Raw genomic sequence first — 15,620 nt, 5'->3', positions numbered from 1 at the left:
TGGTAATGGACATCTATAATCTGAGGCTCTGTTTCCTCAATTACTGAAAGAGGATAATGAGAGCTTGAAGAACTGTTATTAGCATGACAAGTTATGTAAGGTTCCTGGCCCATAGTAAATGTTCAATAAAGAGGCATTTCAAAAGTTAGGCAACAGGGGCTTCCCTGGTGGCGCAGTGGTTGAGAGTCCACCTGCCGATGCAGGGGATACGGGTTCGTGCCCCGGTCTGGGAGGATCCCATATGCCGCGGAGCGGCTGGGCCCGTGAGCCATGGCCGCTGGGCCTGCGCGTCCGGAGCCTGTGCTCCGCAACGGGAGAGGCCACAACAGTGAGAGGCCCGCATACCGCAAAAAGAAAAAAAAAAAAAAAAAAAAAAAAAAAAGTTAGGCAACAGAAACATTTTCATCACAAAGCAAAGTTTTTATTTTTTTCTCCTGAATTCAACATGTTTTAAGATTTTACTTACAAAGCTGGTCACACCTATTAAATAATCATTCATTCTTCCCTCCTTAAATAATCAAAGGCATAATTGTTGGAGACTCTGATCGGCATAAATTAGCCAGTATTGCCACTTCTGATTTGATAAAGCCCAAAGCAAATCAAATAAAGGTTGTCATCGCATGTTGCCAGCATGTATTTTGTGGATAAATATTTTGTTAGGTTTCTTGAAATACTGGAAATAGAGTATGAATTCGCATTTCTGCTACTCTAGCCTGCAGAGATCCCAGGCACCCAGCTCAAAAGATCACAGTTGTGCTCAAGTTCGGTGTCAGAATACACAGACATCCACCTTGTAAAAGTAGGAAGGAGGCACACCGGCCAGGGAGGAGCAACCACTCCGAAAGAGGTATGGGCTGGTCTGTATTTATCCAATGCCATATCCCTCCCCAAACTCTGCCCGTGAACCCCGTGTTGTGTTGTGGAAAGAGAAAACTTGGGCAAGACATTAGGTACCAGCAGACAAAAGAAGAAATGAAAAGGAAATGGAAATCCTCTCATGCATGATTCATGCATACAGTTAATCCCCACTATTTCTGAAGGCCAGTTTGAAGAACCAGACTGTGGAATTTTTTTTTGTTTTTTTTTGTTTTGTTTTGTTTTTGTACAAGAGTGAATATTTATTTAGAATGGAAAAAAGCTTTAATACGAATTTCTAAAAGTTGACAAGTTACGCGCACACCGCCAAATCCAGAAAAATCACATATTTTTATTAATTAACTTCCTAAAATACCTTTACAGTACTTTTCCCCCATGTGTTTCGGCTTCATACTTTTGATCATCTCTTTGGAATGACTTTTTTTAACAGCTTTATTGAGATATAACTCATACACCGCACAACTCACCCATCTAAACTGTACAATTCAATGGGTTTTAGTATATTCACAGAGTTGTGCATTTTATAAAAATATTATCACACCAAAAAGAAACACTATATTCTTAGCAGTCACTGCTCTTTTCTCTCTAACCCCCTCAGCCCCAAACAACCACTCATCTACTTTCTGTCTCTACGGACTTGCCTATTCTGGACTTTTCATATAAATTAAATCATACACTATGTGGTCTTTTTGTGACTGATTTCTTTCACTTAGCCTAATGTTTTCAGTGCTCATCCGGGACCAGCATATATCAGAACTTCATTCCTTTTGTTGCCAAATAATATTCTACTACCCATTCATCAGCTGATGAACATTTGTGTTGTTTCTACTTTTTGGCTTTTATGAATACTCCTGCTATAAACACTCCTGTGCACGTTTTTGTGTGGATGTTACATTCTCGTTTCTCTTGAGTAGAATTCATGGGTCATATGTAACTCTGTTTAATTTTATTGCCAAACTGTGCCTCGCAGTGGCTGCACCATCTCGTATTCCCATCAGCAATGTATGAGGGTTCCAATTTCTCCACATCCTAACCAACACTGGTTATTGTCTGTATTTTGATTTTATAGCCGTTCTAATGAGTGTGAAGTGGTAGAATAATTCTGTAACATCATTTCTGATGGGTAGAATAAAAAGTCTTTTCTCCAGCATAGTTGATCAAAAGTTGTTTGGTTTTTTTAATTGACACTTTAGAAAAGTTCCTGTCTCACATTCATTATGGAAAATAACATGTACAATTTTACTGTGTTGTCAAATTTAGGAAGACATCTCAAGTTTCTTTCATATGTGAGCCGTAGGATATGGGGACATTTCAAGTTATTTAGACAATGATTAACATTAAGTGCTCTTAAATTCATCTTTATTAATATTGTTGTGAATTTTATCATTTCATAGATGTCAGTTATTTCATGTCAAAAGAGAAAAAGAAAATTTCTCATTGCATTCTATGGTTCACTCCTCGTTTTTACCTGAATTCTCAAACAATCCAAGAGTCTTAAAACATGCATTTTTTAAGTTTTTATTTGAAATACACAAACTCTAGCCTCTGCAATATCGTCAATTAGAAGACCTCTTAACACATTAATCATTTATCAGTTGTATACAAATAACTGGTATATTAGAGTGGAGAACGTTAGCCTATTTATTGTCAAATTCCTAGCTTCTAACACTGTTCTTGGTCCATAGTAAAGACTCAGTGAATAATTGTTGAGTTGAAATTTACCCTTATCCAAGGTAGAATTATTCAACTTACATACATGACAAATATTCAACTCAAATATACAACAATCTAAAATCATGTTGTCCTTGAATTTCAGTAGCCCAAGGTGAAACAGGAAGCACAGATCTAAGACAACATTCACCTGGCATCTGACTCTACTGGATACTGAATGGATGCTGGATGGATAAGAGGATTGGGAGACAAGAAGCAAAGAGTAAAAATCCGGTCACTGTGCTGAGGTGATTTCAAAGAGCAGAGAATCAGGGGAAGATCAAGGAGGAAGTGACATTGGCTCCCTGTGCTGCATGCACAGAAATGTTAGATCACAGGCTGGACCCAGTTCACCTTTTCCCCAGGATCCAAATTAGTTAGGCTATGTCTTGGAAGAAGAAGAAGAGGAAGGAGAAGGAGAAGAAGAAACACAAATAACAAAGGTTTCAGCTTATTTTTTATTATCTTTCTCATGGATAGCTATTCTTTCATTCATTCATATGACCAATATTTCTTGAACATTTGCATGTATTTTACTAGGTATAGTTCACTGACTTTAGCAGTAAATGAAACATCCCCGTCCTCACGAAGCTTAAAGTCTAATGACCTTGGGAAGACAGAAAATATGCAAGATCAGTTAATATTTATAAGACCTGATATGGTGATAAGCATTTTAGAGAAAAATAAAACAAGGAAGAGGGACAAGGAGTAAGGAGTGTGGGTGTGGGGAGTGGATGGTTGCAAAGGGTGTTTGGAGAAAGCTGCACCTGAGAAGGGGAAATCTGAGTGAGAACCTGAAGGAGGTGAGGCGCCAGCCTCACAGACAGACAGTTGAGGAATTGTGAGTGCAGAGGCCCCGAGGGCTCGCCTGGCGTGTTCGGGCCACAGCAAAGATGTCAGTGTGCCAAGAGCCGAGTGAGGATGGGTGACGGCAGGAAGTGTGGTGTGTGGGGTCTTACAGGCCACTGAGAGGATCTGGGCTTTTAAGTGACTTTGGAAGCTTTTGAGCAGAGGAATAGCGGGATCTGATTTCTCTTTTACCAGGATCACCTTGTATGGGGTGTCAGAAACAGGGAAGTGAATTAGGAGGCTAATGCAACAATCCAAGCAGATGAGGGTGGCATAGGCCAGGGTGGAAGCAAAGGAGGTAGGGAGAAGTGTTCAGATTCTGTCGTATTTTGAAGGTTGAGCTGACAGGATTTGCCGATCAATGGAGGGTGGAAGAGAAAGAGAGTCAAAGATGACTCCAAGTGGTTGGGGGAGAACTGCTTGAAAGATGGAGTTGGGAAACTGAGCTGGGAAGAATCTGCAGGGGAGCAGGACTAGGCGGGGGACGTCAGCGCTTAGCTGTGGACATGGTCAGTTACAGGCATCTTTCAGACACCCAACGGCAGTGCTGCATAAGTAGTTGGAGATCAGAATTCAGGGAAGAGGTTGGTGCTGGAGCTATAAATTTGGAAGTTAGAGTAGAAGTGGTATTTATACCCATGAAATGGGATGAGATCACCAAAGAGGCAGATAAAGAGAAAGTCCAAGGCAATGCTAAGAAGTTAGGGGGATGAGTAAGAACCAGCAGAGGAGGTTGAAAAAGTAGGAGGAGAGCAGGTAGATGCTCTTAATGGACTATTGTCAGGTTATCTTTACCTGAAACTTTTTCCTCTCAAGTTTTCAGTTAGCATTTGCTCTATTCTGCTGTCTCCCGACACCCTGCAGTCATCACTTCTCTTTTTATCAACACGTTCATTCTATCATTTTCAAGAAGAATGGAAGAGGGTGTTTATACCTATAGTTCTAGCAATTTCTCACTTTGTCTCAAGCTAATTTGTTATGCCTGACCTAGTTACTAATATTTGTTTACTATTTTTTGCAAAAATAATTACTTCTAGAATTCACTAAAAAAGATATAATACATAGGTTTCCAAGCTGATAGAAATTGTTTATTAATTAATTTGTATTTAATTTCTGTATTTTTTTTACAAAAGAAAAGAAGTGCCAACCACAGCTTCTTGGAATTATAACAAGAAAAATCGAATGGAATGACTATACACATTAGAACCAGGATGTTGAATAAGTTCCATTCCTGGTATAACCAAAACTGCCCTCCACAATCGTCTCATTCGGTGGGAGAAACTCTTCCCTGTCATTAAATGAAAACTTGGCAGGCCCAGAAATTGTTCAGCTCACTCTAGACACAGGGTCAGTTCAGTAATTAAACTACCCAGTCCTGGAAAGCCCAAACTTGACCTGACATCAGATCTTCTTCCCTGCTTAGCTGGAAGTGTGCTATGGGAAGGAGAGTGTAGGTGACAACCTCTGCTCCTGTTCCACAGCCCTAAGTACCCACTGGGACACCTCCTCTTCTTACTGATACTCTCCAGTCCACCCCAATGGATAGACCACAGGAAGGTAGACCCCAGGCCAACTCTCTTGCATGTGGCCCACGTCTGGTCCACAAGAACACTCATGGCCCTTGCTCAGCAACTCTGGAAGTGCAAGCTAATCCCAACCACACAGCAGGGGATCTCGGGCCCTGCCCCTAAAGCACTGGACTCTCTCTCACACTGAGTTTCCTGGAAAGCAACAGTCTCCATTAGCTTTCTGGGGCATGAGTGAGACCACTACCCTCAGTGTTTTCTAGCTACAGGGAACAACTTCAAATTTCTCCAAAGAGTCTCTTTGAAGTCCCTTTATGAGTCTTGGGGTCATAGAGTAGAACCTCCCACCTTCCCCTAATGGGGAGTACAACCAGGCAACAGGTCTAGTCACCGTGTCCTCCCAATCTTCTCACACTCCCTTCTTTTTATAGCTTTGAGCTAACTGTGGGATCAAGATTGTGGAGCAGGATCTCAGGACCATTTCCTTAAAAATCTGTACATGGGGTGGAGGTCTGTTTCACATTCACTTTGCACACTTTCATATCTAATGCATTGACACCTCAGTAGAACCTGAGACAGAAAGAGCCCCATTCTACCTACCATCCTCTTATCTTTCTTGACTTGAAAGAGTCAAAGCATTTTTTTCTTGCTATAAATACATGTATACATATATTTACATGGACATTTAAGTATATACATTACATATTGTACCTCTGGATATAGCCTTAATCACCTCCATTGTAGATTTATATGTTTGAAGGTGATGACTGAAAGACTGGTGCCCTTGTGGACAGAAATCACTGAAAAATTCCTCCATCTACACCTAGCCCAGTTCACCACGACCACATTGTGAATATTGGGACACTTCATATTACCTATTCCTCATACCCATCCTGTCCAACTTGATAACTACTAGCCATATGTAGCCATTTAAATGTAAAAGAATTAAATTAAATTAAAACCCAGTTTCTGAGCCTGACTACTATATTTAGGCAGTGCGGTCATAGAACCTTTCCATCATCGCAGAGTTCTGCTAGACAGCACAGCCTCACACGGGCTTTGGCACATAGGAGGCACTGAATGGCAAGTGAAAGTTTGGTCCAAAGCTACTGTTACCAGAAGGGGGACCCAGAAGTGGGCTCTTGTCTAACACCCAGAAATGAATTGTCCTAGGAGACACATTTACTGACAAAGCAAAAGACTTTGTTGGGAAGGGACACCCAGGTGGAGAGCAGCAGGGTAGGGGAACCCAGTAGAACTGCTCTGCCTTGCGCTTGCAGTCTCAGGTTTTATGGTGATGGGGTTAGCTTGGGGGGTTTTCTCTGGCCAGTCATCTTGCTTGTGCCCACATTTGGTCTGACTCAGTGTCCTTCCTGATGGTACATGCATCTCTTAGCCAAGACGGTTTCCAGCACGAGGGTTTCTGGGAGGTCAGCAGGACATTACGGGCTGGCATCTCCTCCCTCCTTTTGGCCCCTCCCGAGTTCTCCAGGTTGGTTTTAGGTGGCGGCACCATGTTCCTTATCGGGACCTCCTATCGTGAGACAACTCACGCAGGTGGTTATTATCGGGCCTGGCCAAGGTGAGTGGTTTCGGCCAACGGTTCCCTAACAATACCATATGATTGCCCTGGTTCATTTTTCTGAGACTATAAAGCTTTTTAGTACAGTACTAGGTACTGACTCAACCATCAAGAACAAAAACCAAGGTACATAGGTATAGCTGCTTTTCTATTTCACACTTGAAAACCTATCTGCATCCTCCTACTCTGCTAGAAAATGCTTTACCGTCCAAATAATTACTGAAAATATTTGGGGGAAAGTCCCTATTTCCCTCAAAAAACAAATTACTTTTTCAGAATTATTCCAGTGAAAAGGAATTGTTTCAAAAGCGGTGTTTGTATTAAAGGGGGATTCCATATAAAAACTACTTTGCTGAAATAAGCATTTCACGTATAATATTTTTCCAGAGTAGAAATGACCTCTGAAAATTACCAGTGCCTGAGTGCGTTCACGTTGTAAAAGTACCCTGGTGTTCAAAAACAGTCTTTATTGTCACAATCCTCACAATCTTTCTGGCAAGGCTTTAGTGATAATGGCAAATCCCAGAAGCTGAATCTGTAAATGTTCTGAATTGTGACCCCAAGAAACTCAGACCAGACTAGCCTTCAGATGCAGAGACGAGCACACCTTCTTTATTTACTTCCTTTCTATCTCCTGCCCAAGGCACATTGCCCAGCACAGAGGAGTTGCCCATCAATGTTCCCTGAATGCACAGATGAATGAATTCTCACTTCTTTTTTTGGGAGGGACTAGCATGTGGTTTAGGGATTCCTTTGATTTCAGTGGCTCTACAGAGAGAAATGTTGGTGAACACTGTCAACAAAGCAGGTAAGAGAACTTCCAATAGAACTCTCATCTCAAAATATCTGCTTTAGGAAATCTTACATTTGAAAATTTCTGTAACTGTGTTCATGAAAGGAGAGAAATCTCTCCGTTCTCTCTCCATTTCCCATTAAAGACCCTCATTCTGGACACATCTGCTGAATTACCTGCAAGAGTTGACAAGTTACTGGGGCTGAATTCTGACTGAGTGGCTCTTTTCGAGTCACCTCACTTCTGAACTCTGTGAGCCCAGCTATTTTGGCCCTATTGATTCATATAAATCCACAGTCAGGAACCCTGGAGAAAAGGGTTTCTTTCCTTAAAAATCAGCTTTACTGATGGATAGTTTACATACTGTAAAACTCACCAATGTTAGTGCTGTGGTACTGTGATTTATAATAAGAAATATACTTGGTTTTCCTTCTGCTCCTGACACAGAGCTCCTGAAGATCTCGAAATTCCCAAGTGGTGAGAGCAAAAGCGTCTTTTCTTATGCTGATGGCGTGACTTTAGAACCTCACCTGAGGGTGGGGGCTGGTTGCAAGGAGAACCAACCCTGTGATTAAAGGGCTAGAACCGGGGCTTCCCTGGTGGCACAGTGTTTGAGAGTCCGCCTGCTGATGCAGGGGATACGGGTTCGTGCCCCGGTCTGGGAAGATCCCACATGCCGCGGAGCGGCTAGGCCCGTGAGCTATGGCCGCTGAGCCTGCGCGTCCGGAGCCTGTGCTCTGCAACAGGAGAGGCCACAACAGAGAGAGACCCGTGTACCGCAAAAAAAAAAAAAAAAAAAAAGGGCTAGAACTTTCAGTCCCACACCCTTGACCTCTGGGAAGGGGAGAAGGGGAGAGGGGCTGGAGGTTGAATTGATGCCAATTGCCAGTGATTTAATCAACTGTGCCTATGTAATGAAGCCTCCTTAAAAAAACCAAAAGGATGAAGTTCTGGGTTGGAGAACACAAGGAACACAATCTTGCCTTTCCTTCCTTAAGGATGAGCCCTTAACCTGTCGACTCTGATGATATCTCCAGGTAGATAGTGTCACAATTGACTTGAATTGTAGGACACCCAGCTGACACTGGGGAACTGCTTAGTGGTGTGGGGAAAAACCCACACACGTTGGAACTGGTGACAAGAATTGTTAAGTCCAGAGTTCAGTGAGCTTTGGCAAATGTATCGAGTTCTGTAAATCACCACTACAATCAAGATATTTCACACCGGGGCTTCCCTGGTGGCACAGTGGTTAAGAATCCATCTGCCAATGCAGGGGACACAGGTTCGATCCCTGGTCCGGGAAGATTCCCACATGCGGCGGAGCAACTAAGCCCGTGTGCCACAACTACTGAGCCTGCGCTCTAGATCCCGCGAGCCACAACTACTGAGCCCACGTGCCACAACTACTGAAGCCTCTGCGCCTAGAGCCTGTGCTCTGCAACAAGAGAAGCCACCGCAATGAGAAGCCTGCGCACCGCAACGAAGAGTAGCCCCCGCTCGCCGCAATTAGAGAAAGCCCCTGTGCAGCAACGAAGACCCAACACAGCCAAAAATAAAACAAATTTTTTTTTAAAAAGATATTTCACACCTTCTACCCCCCAAATTTCCATGCCCCTTTGCAGTCAACCCCTCCCTCCAGACCCTGGATCCTAACAACTACTAACTCGCTTTTCTCTCCGCTGTAGTTTTCCCTTTTCTAGAATCCCACATAAATGTAATCATGCAGTATGAAATCTTTTGTTGTCTGCCTGCTTTCACATAGATTCATGCATGTTTTTATATGGATCTGTAGTTTTCCCTCTTTGTTGTTTAGTAGTGTTCCATTATATGGATATATCAATATAATTTGTTTATTCACCAAGTGATGGACATTTGGGTTGTGTCCAGTTTTTGGCTATTACAAAGAAAATGTTATGAACATCGATATTCAAGTTTTTGTGTATAGTGCATATGTTTTTTCTTGGATAAATATCCAGAAGCGATATTTCTGGGTCATGTGGTTAATGTACATTTATTTTTTTTTTAATGCAAAACAGTTTTCCAAAGTGGCCCTATTATTTTGCTTTCCCATTGCAAGGTTTGAGAGTTCCAGTATTCTTGTTGCCAACACTTGATATTATCAGCTTTTTTAAATTTTTGGCCTTTTGTGTATGTAGAGTGGTATCTCATTGTAGTTTGACTAGCATTTCTTAATGATAAATAATAATTGAGCATCCTGTCTTGTGCTTATTTTCAATTTGTGTCTTCTTTTGTAAAGTGTCTATTTAAATCTTTTGCCCATTTTCTAAAATGGAATCTTTTTGTCTTCTTTTTATTAAGTTGTAAGAATTCGTTATATATCCTGAATCCAAGTTCTATATCAGATAGTTATTTTGTAAATACATATTTATAAATGTATTTGTATTTGTAAATACATACAATTTTCTACCTGTATTTGGCTTGTCTTTTCAATTTCTTAAGTGTCTTTGAAGAGCAAGAGTTTTTAATTTAAAAGTCCAATCTGCCATTTTTTCTGTTATGGTTTGTGTTTTTTTGTTTCCTAAGAAATCTTTGCCTAATATAATGTCACAAAGATTTTCTCCTATGCTTGCTTCTAGAAGTTTTATAATTTTAACTCTTATGTTTACATTACAACTGAATTTTTTTTATGTGGTATGAGTTAAAGGTCAATGTTCCTTTCTTCCTACATGGATAGCCAGTTGTTCTAAAAACATTCTTGAAAAGATTACCCTTTCCTCATGTAATTATCTTGTTGAAAATCAATTGAGCATATATGTGTGGGTCTATTTTTGAACTCTCTTCTATTGCATTGATCTTACCTATTTTAAAAAAAATTTTGGCCTTTTGTGTATGCTAACTAAATAAGAGTGGAAGATAAAACCACGAGTAAAAGTCTCAGTGTCATAGAGGGGACGAGGAGGAACACTACAGATGATGTAACCCGACCTCTTTGCCTTACAGGTGGGGAAACCCCTTACAGACTCTTGGCACAGCTTGAAAGACACTTGTTTGAGTACCGTAGTCATAATATTTTACTTTATAAATGTCCTAGGTGGACACATTCCATATCTGCTCTATTTTGGAGCAATGATCACCTTCTAGGGGGGCCTTCCTGCCGCTCAGCGTGACTTGGGGATGGATGCTCAGGCCACTGGACCCCTGAGGGGGGGACCACTGGAGGAGGCCAACCTCGGGGCAGTGGGTCCTATCTGGGCCTTTCACTCCAGCCACTGTCTTCACTTGTCAAATGAGTTACAAATAAAATGCTTTTAAGATTTGTAGGGGCTTCCCTGGTGGCGCAGTGGTTGAGAATCTGCCTGCTAATGCAGGGGACACGGGTTGGAGCCCTGGTCTGGGAGGATCCCACATGCCGCGGAGCAACTAGGCCCGTGAGCCACAACTACTGAGCCTGCGCGTCTGGAACCTGTGCTCCGAAACAAGAGAGGCCGCGATGGTGAGAGGCCCACGCACCGCGATGAAGAGTGGCCCCCTCTTGCCACAACTAGAGAAAGCCCTTGCACAGAAACGAAGACCCAACACAGCAAAAATATATAAATAAATTAATAAACTCCTACCCCCAACATCTTAAAAAAAAAAAAAGATTTGTAGAACAATTTAATATTTTTTAAAAATCAACATTGCATCCTCTTACACTAACCCCAAACACACACCCACACACTTCAGAAATGAGACGTGGTTTTATCTATCCCTTATGTTTATTTGTTAAATGTAATGTTTAGAAACAAAATTGAAAGCCAAGTTGATTTCTTTCATAATTTAAGCTACTGATTTTTTTCAGATGAAAAATATTTCCAAAAAAGGATTAGTAATTTGTAGTTGATGGATATTCAAAATTAATGTCAGACTGTAGAACTTGCCTCTTATTTCATTGTGAATATAAGTTGAATATGCACATATTACAGTTAAAGAACTTCTGAAACTTTTAACAATAAGAAGGAGGGCTACTTTTTTTTTTTTTTTTTTTTTTTTTTTTGCGGTACGTGGGCCCCTCACTGTTGTGGCCTCTCCTGTTGCGGAGCACAGGCTCCGGACGCGCAGGCTCAGTAGCCATGGCTCACTGGCCCAGCCGCTCCGCGGCATGTGGGATCTTCCCGGACCGGGGCACGAACCCGTGTCCCCTCCATCGGCAGGCGGACTCTCAACCACTGCGCCACCAGGTAAGCCCAGGAGGGCTACTTTAATGCTCTAAATTTTGTCATTTGGTTAAAATGTCAAGTAGTTGTCACACACACACAAAACAACAGGACATCTTCAAATCCATTTTGTTCAGAAAAAAGACTTTGTATGTGATTTCTGAAAGTTATTTAATAGCTAGAGATACACAATCATCATATTTTTGGATATGAGATTGTTTTCTCCTTTAATTTTTTTCTCCTTTGTGGTTTACTATAGAAATTGCCCATACTAGTTTATATTGCTGATGGTGTTATGGTGCTTTTATAGTAAATGATTGATTCTAGAATGGTTATCCGTAAAAGGACATTTTTCTTTTCTCTTTTAGAATATATTTTGTTCAAACCTTAATTTTTATTTCTTCTAAGGAGTAGGGTTTCTATTGCATCTAAAGGATCTATGTAGATGTAGGGCTTAAACGTGAGGATCAGGACAGATTTTAAACCTCTGCTTTCTTGCTCTCCTTCTCCTTCTGTCTCCTTTCTACCCTGCACTGCTTACACCCAGCCTTGCACCCTTGCCTTGGTGACCTCCCTAGGATTTATCTTCTCTTTCCTTTTCCCTGGGCTCCTCTCAGCCTCGCTGTAAAGTTCTCAGCCTATCCCTGGTCTTCTCAGCCTGTTGTCATAGTGACAACCACACTCCCAGGAGTAGCAGTCTCATGAGTGGCTGGGATGGCCTGACACCAGGTCCCACAAACAAGCCTGTAACCGTGTGGGCTTCAGCGGCTCTGGGCAGACGTTTAGCAGCTGGGCCAGAGCTATCACCATACGGTGTTGTTAGAGAGAAAGAAAGAAAAACGAGGAAGAAGCCCACACTGTTAAAAACCTAGGCTGGGGGGAGCGGCTAGCGGGCGCCGGGCGGCCGAGTGGCAGAATGAAGACCAACGACCTGGCAGCAGCCCCCGGGGATGCTCTGGGCATGGCCTCGGGAACCCCACAGCAGAACAGCCAGAAGGCAGAGGAGAACCCCAGCCTCCTGGACGCACTCCTCCGCGACTTCCCAGCCCCGCTGGGCCCGGAGAGCCCTTTGCCATGGAAGGTCCGAGGGACGATGCTGATCCAGGAGGAGGTGGAAGGCGAGCTAGCTGAGCTGGCCATGGGCTTCCTGAGCAGCAGGCGCGCTCGGCCGCCACTTGCTGCCTGCCTGGCTGCTGCGGACGGACCTTTCTGAGTTCCGGAAGTTGCCGGAGCAGGTGGAGGAGGACGGCGATGAGGAGGAGGAGGCCCTTGTGAGCCTGCTGGACGCTGCGGGCCTAGTGCGGAGCCTCTTTGACCGGCTCTGGGAAGTGTGCAGCCAGTGGCAGAAGCAGGTGCCCGTGGCTGCCTGGGTCCCGCAGCGGCAGTGGCTGGTCTCCGTGCACGCCATCCGTAATGCCCGCCGCAGGATGGAGGACCAGCACGTGTGCCTCCCAGCCTTCAACCTGCTCTTTGGCCTATCGGACTCTGTGGACCGCGCCTACTTTGCCGCGTTCGATGGGCACGGAGGGGTGGACGCCGCGGGGTACACGTCTGTGCACATGCACGCTGTTGCTGCCCACCAGCCGGAGCTGCCCACTGACCCCGCGGGGGCCCTGCGAGCAGCCTTCCGCTGCACCGAGGATATGTTCCTCTGGAAAGCCCGGCGAGAGTGCAGATAAAAGCTACGTTTACACTGTACCCTCATCTATAAGCGTGCAGCAGAATTACATCTAAAACAACACACGTACGGTAAAAAACACCTTATCGCTAAAAAATGCTAGCCGTCATCTGAGCCTTCCAGTCGTGATCTTTTTCCAGTAGGAACATCAAAGATGACTACTCACAGATCACCATGACAGAGAATAATAATAATGAAAAGTTTGAAATATCGCAGGAGTTACCAAAATGCGGCACAGAGACAGGAAGTGAGCAAATGCTGTTGGAAAAATGGTGCCAATAAACTTGCTCGGCGCAGGGTTGCCACAAACCTTCAGTTTGTGAAAAACGCACCATCTGCAAAGGGCAATAACGCAAAGCAACAACACGAGGTCCACCTGACCCTCCCCACCCCCCAAACACCTCCCCCGGGCAGGTCTCTCTAGGCTGCTGGTGTCGGCACTTAGCGCGATGAGGCGCGTTTGTTTCTGAAAGAAGACATATTGGTCCCTCTGTGACCTTACCGCCCACTGAACCTCACCTCGGAACCTCGGGGGTCCTCCTAGCAGGGTGGATACTAAGATCGTGTCCATTTCTGAGATCGGGAAACAGGCCCAGAGAGCTGAGGCCTGGCCCAGTCGACAAGGCAGGAGGAGAAGGGGGAAGCGGGGGGCGGGGAGGGAGGCACCGTCATCAGATGCTCTGAGCACAGGCCTCACCAGAATTAACAAGGCTGCATTTGAATCTGAACAGAAAACCTTCCAGGTCTAAGACTGTGAGCTGGGAGCCCCGCCACCCGGCAGCTCAGGGCTGCCGCTCTAGTCAAGAAAGAATTCTCTGAAGCACAGCTGTTTAGCTTAGGCTGTGTTTATTAAAAACACCTTTGCCGAGACGTTAAAAAAAAAAAAAACCTAGGCTGGTTCATTGCCTGCTCACTGATGAGGAGTTAAAGACAAGGTAAAGATAGGTACAAGTATTTAGAGAAATATGACTATAGACAGATGACATTCCAGATAACAAGGGAAATAACGTAATTTTAGAACACAGTGAGCCACAGACTTAAGGAAACTAGTTGGAAAAACATCTCCATTTGAAAAGGAGGAAAACTTGGCAGAGACTAAACAGTCAAATTAGTGAGTGTCTTTCTTAGAATTAAGGCTAGATCAGGACGAAAATCTGAAAGAGAACAGTTTGCTCCATATAATACCATTTTACCAATAACACTACGTCACAAACCTAGTTCACCCAAGTATTACATTATAGTAAGAATCCAGTGAAGCAAAGGTTGAAAGATGAAAAAAGAAGTCCTTCCTCCTTCCCCTCCTCCCCAAATTCATGGAATCGTGGACCTGGAAATCATCTCTTTCAACCTTACCCTCAAGGCAGGAAGCCCTTATACAGCAGTTTTGACAGGTGGCCATCCAGGTTCTGCTTCATTACTTCCAGTTGACAGAGAAGTGAGTCATTGCTTCACAAAGCAGCCCATTCTATTTTTAACAAACTTCAGGTAAAAATCCTCCACTAATAAAGAGCTAACACTCATGCTCTATTTACTCTGTGCTAGGCAGAGGCCTCCATGCATTAGCTGGGAATCCCCACACGACCCCATGCAGCAGGCCAGTGGCTCAGAGCAACTAACCCCACCACAGCAAGGACGGGGTCTGGATTTAGGTCCAGCCTGACTCCAGAGCATCCTATGTAACCCCTGTGCCATGGGGCCGCAGGTCACACATGCTTCCCTGTAGCTTCCGCTATTCACGCTGGTCTGGACACCAGCGGTCAAGCCACCACTCCCATTCCCCTTCCACTCCAATAGCCTTCAGACACTTGAAGATGGCAACTGTCATCTCCCCCCATGCCCCGCAACTCCTCTCCTCGCTGTTTATTCAGCGGCAAATTTTTGGAAGCCTCTTTCATCTGGATGACCATCTTCTCAGGATGGGTACTGAAGAGCAAACACAGGAGATAAGGTATAAACAGAGTAATAATTACAGATGAAATTGTCATGTTTTGGCTACCAGATTCAGTGGAGGAAAAGATTTTATAGGTAATAAGCATAAAAATTATCTTTATAAATATTTGCTACTGCATGTATTTATGTGTACTCGCAAATCTTTTCATTACTAACATAGTAATTATCGTTCTAAACACATTATAATGCTGCATAATGATAACTTATTGTCCAAGCTGAATTATATTTCAGGAGCTAACAATGAATTTGATAGATGCAACCATTTCTGTGCATCTCTGCTACCATGGCAACCAGTTAAAATAGGTTTAATTAATTAGTTGTTGGTAAAGCACTATGAAGATGAAAACTGCTATTAATAGATGCACAGTGTTTGGTATTAACGCTAGTGTGATTAACATAAATGTAAAGTGTTCATGGCCGGAGTAGACCAATTCGTTTTCCATTAACAGCCATATTTCATCATTGAATTAAGAAAAGGATTTTTTAAAACTTTTAGCACCTT

The 15,620-nt window shown here is 43.4% G+C and overlaps 1 protein-coding gene and 1 pseudogene across 3 annotated transcripts in view; one reads left to right on the top strand and one right to left on the bottom strand.

Annotated features, from left to right (window-relative positions):
* The window catches only part of PSD3 (pleckstrin and Sec7 domain containing 3), a 567,622-nt gene that overhangs the window by 497,815 nt on the left and 54,187 nt on the right, over positions 1-15,620 (bottom strand). The window lies entirely within an intron of this gene.
* LOC132481375 (protein phosphatase 1F-like) lies at positions 12,395-13,169 on the top strand (annotated as a pseudogene).

Source organism: Mesoplodon densirostris, chromosome 20 (assembly GCF_025265405.1).
Source record: "Mesoplodon densirostris isolate mMesDen1 chromosome 20, mMesDen1 primary haplotype, whole genome shotgun sequence".
Lineage (NCBI taxonomy): Eukaryota > Metazoa > Chordata > Mammalia > Artiodactyla > Ziphiidae > Mesoplodon > Mesoplodon densirostris.
The sequence above is the reverse complement of the archived record's forward strand: the minus strand, read 5'-3'. Positions and strand labels throughout refer to the sequence as shown.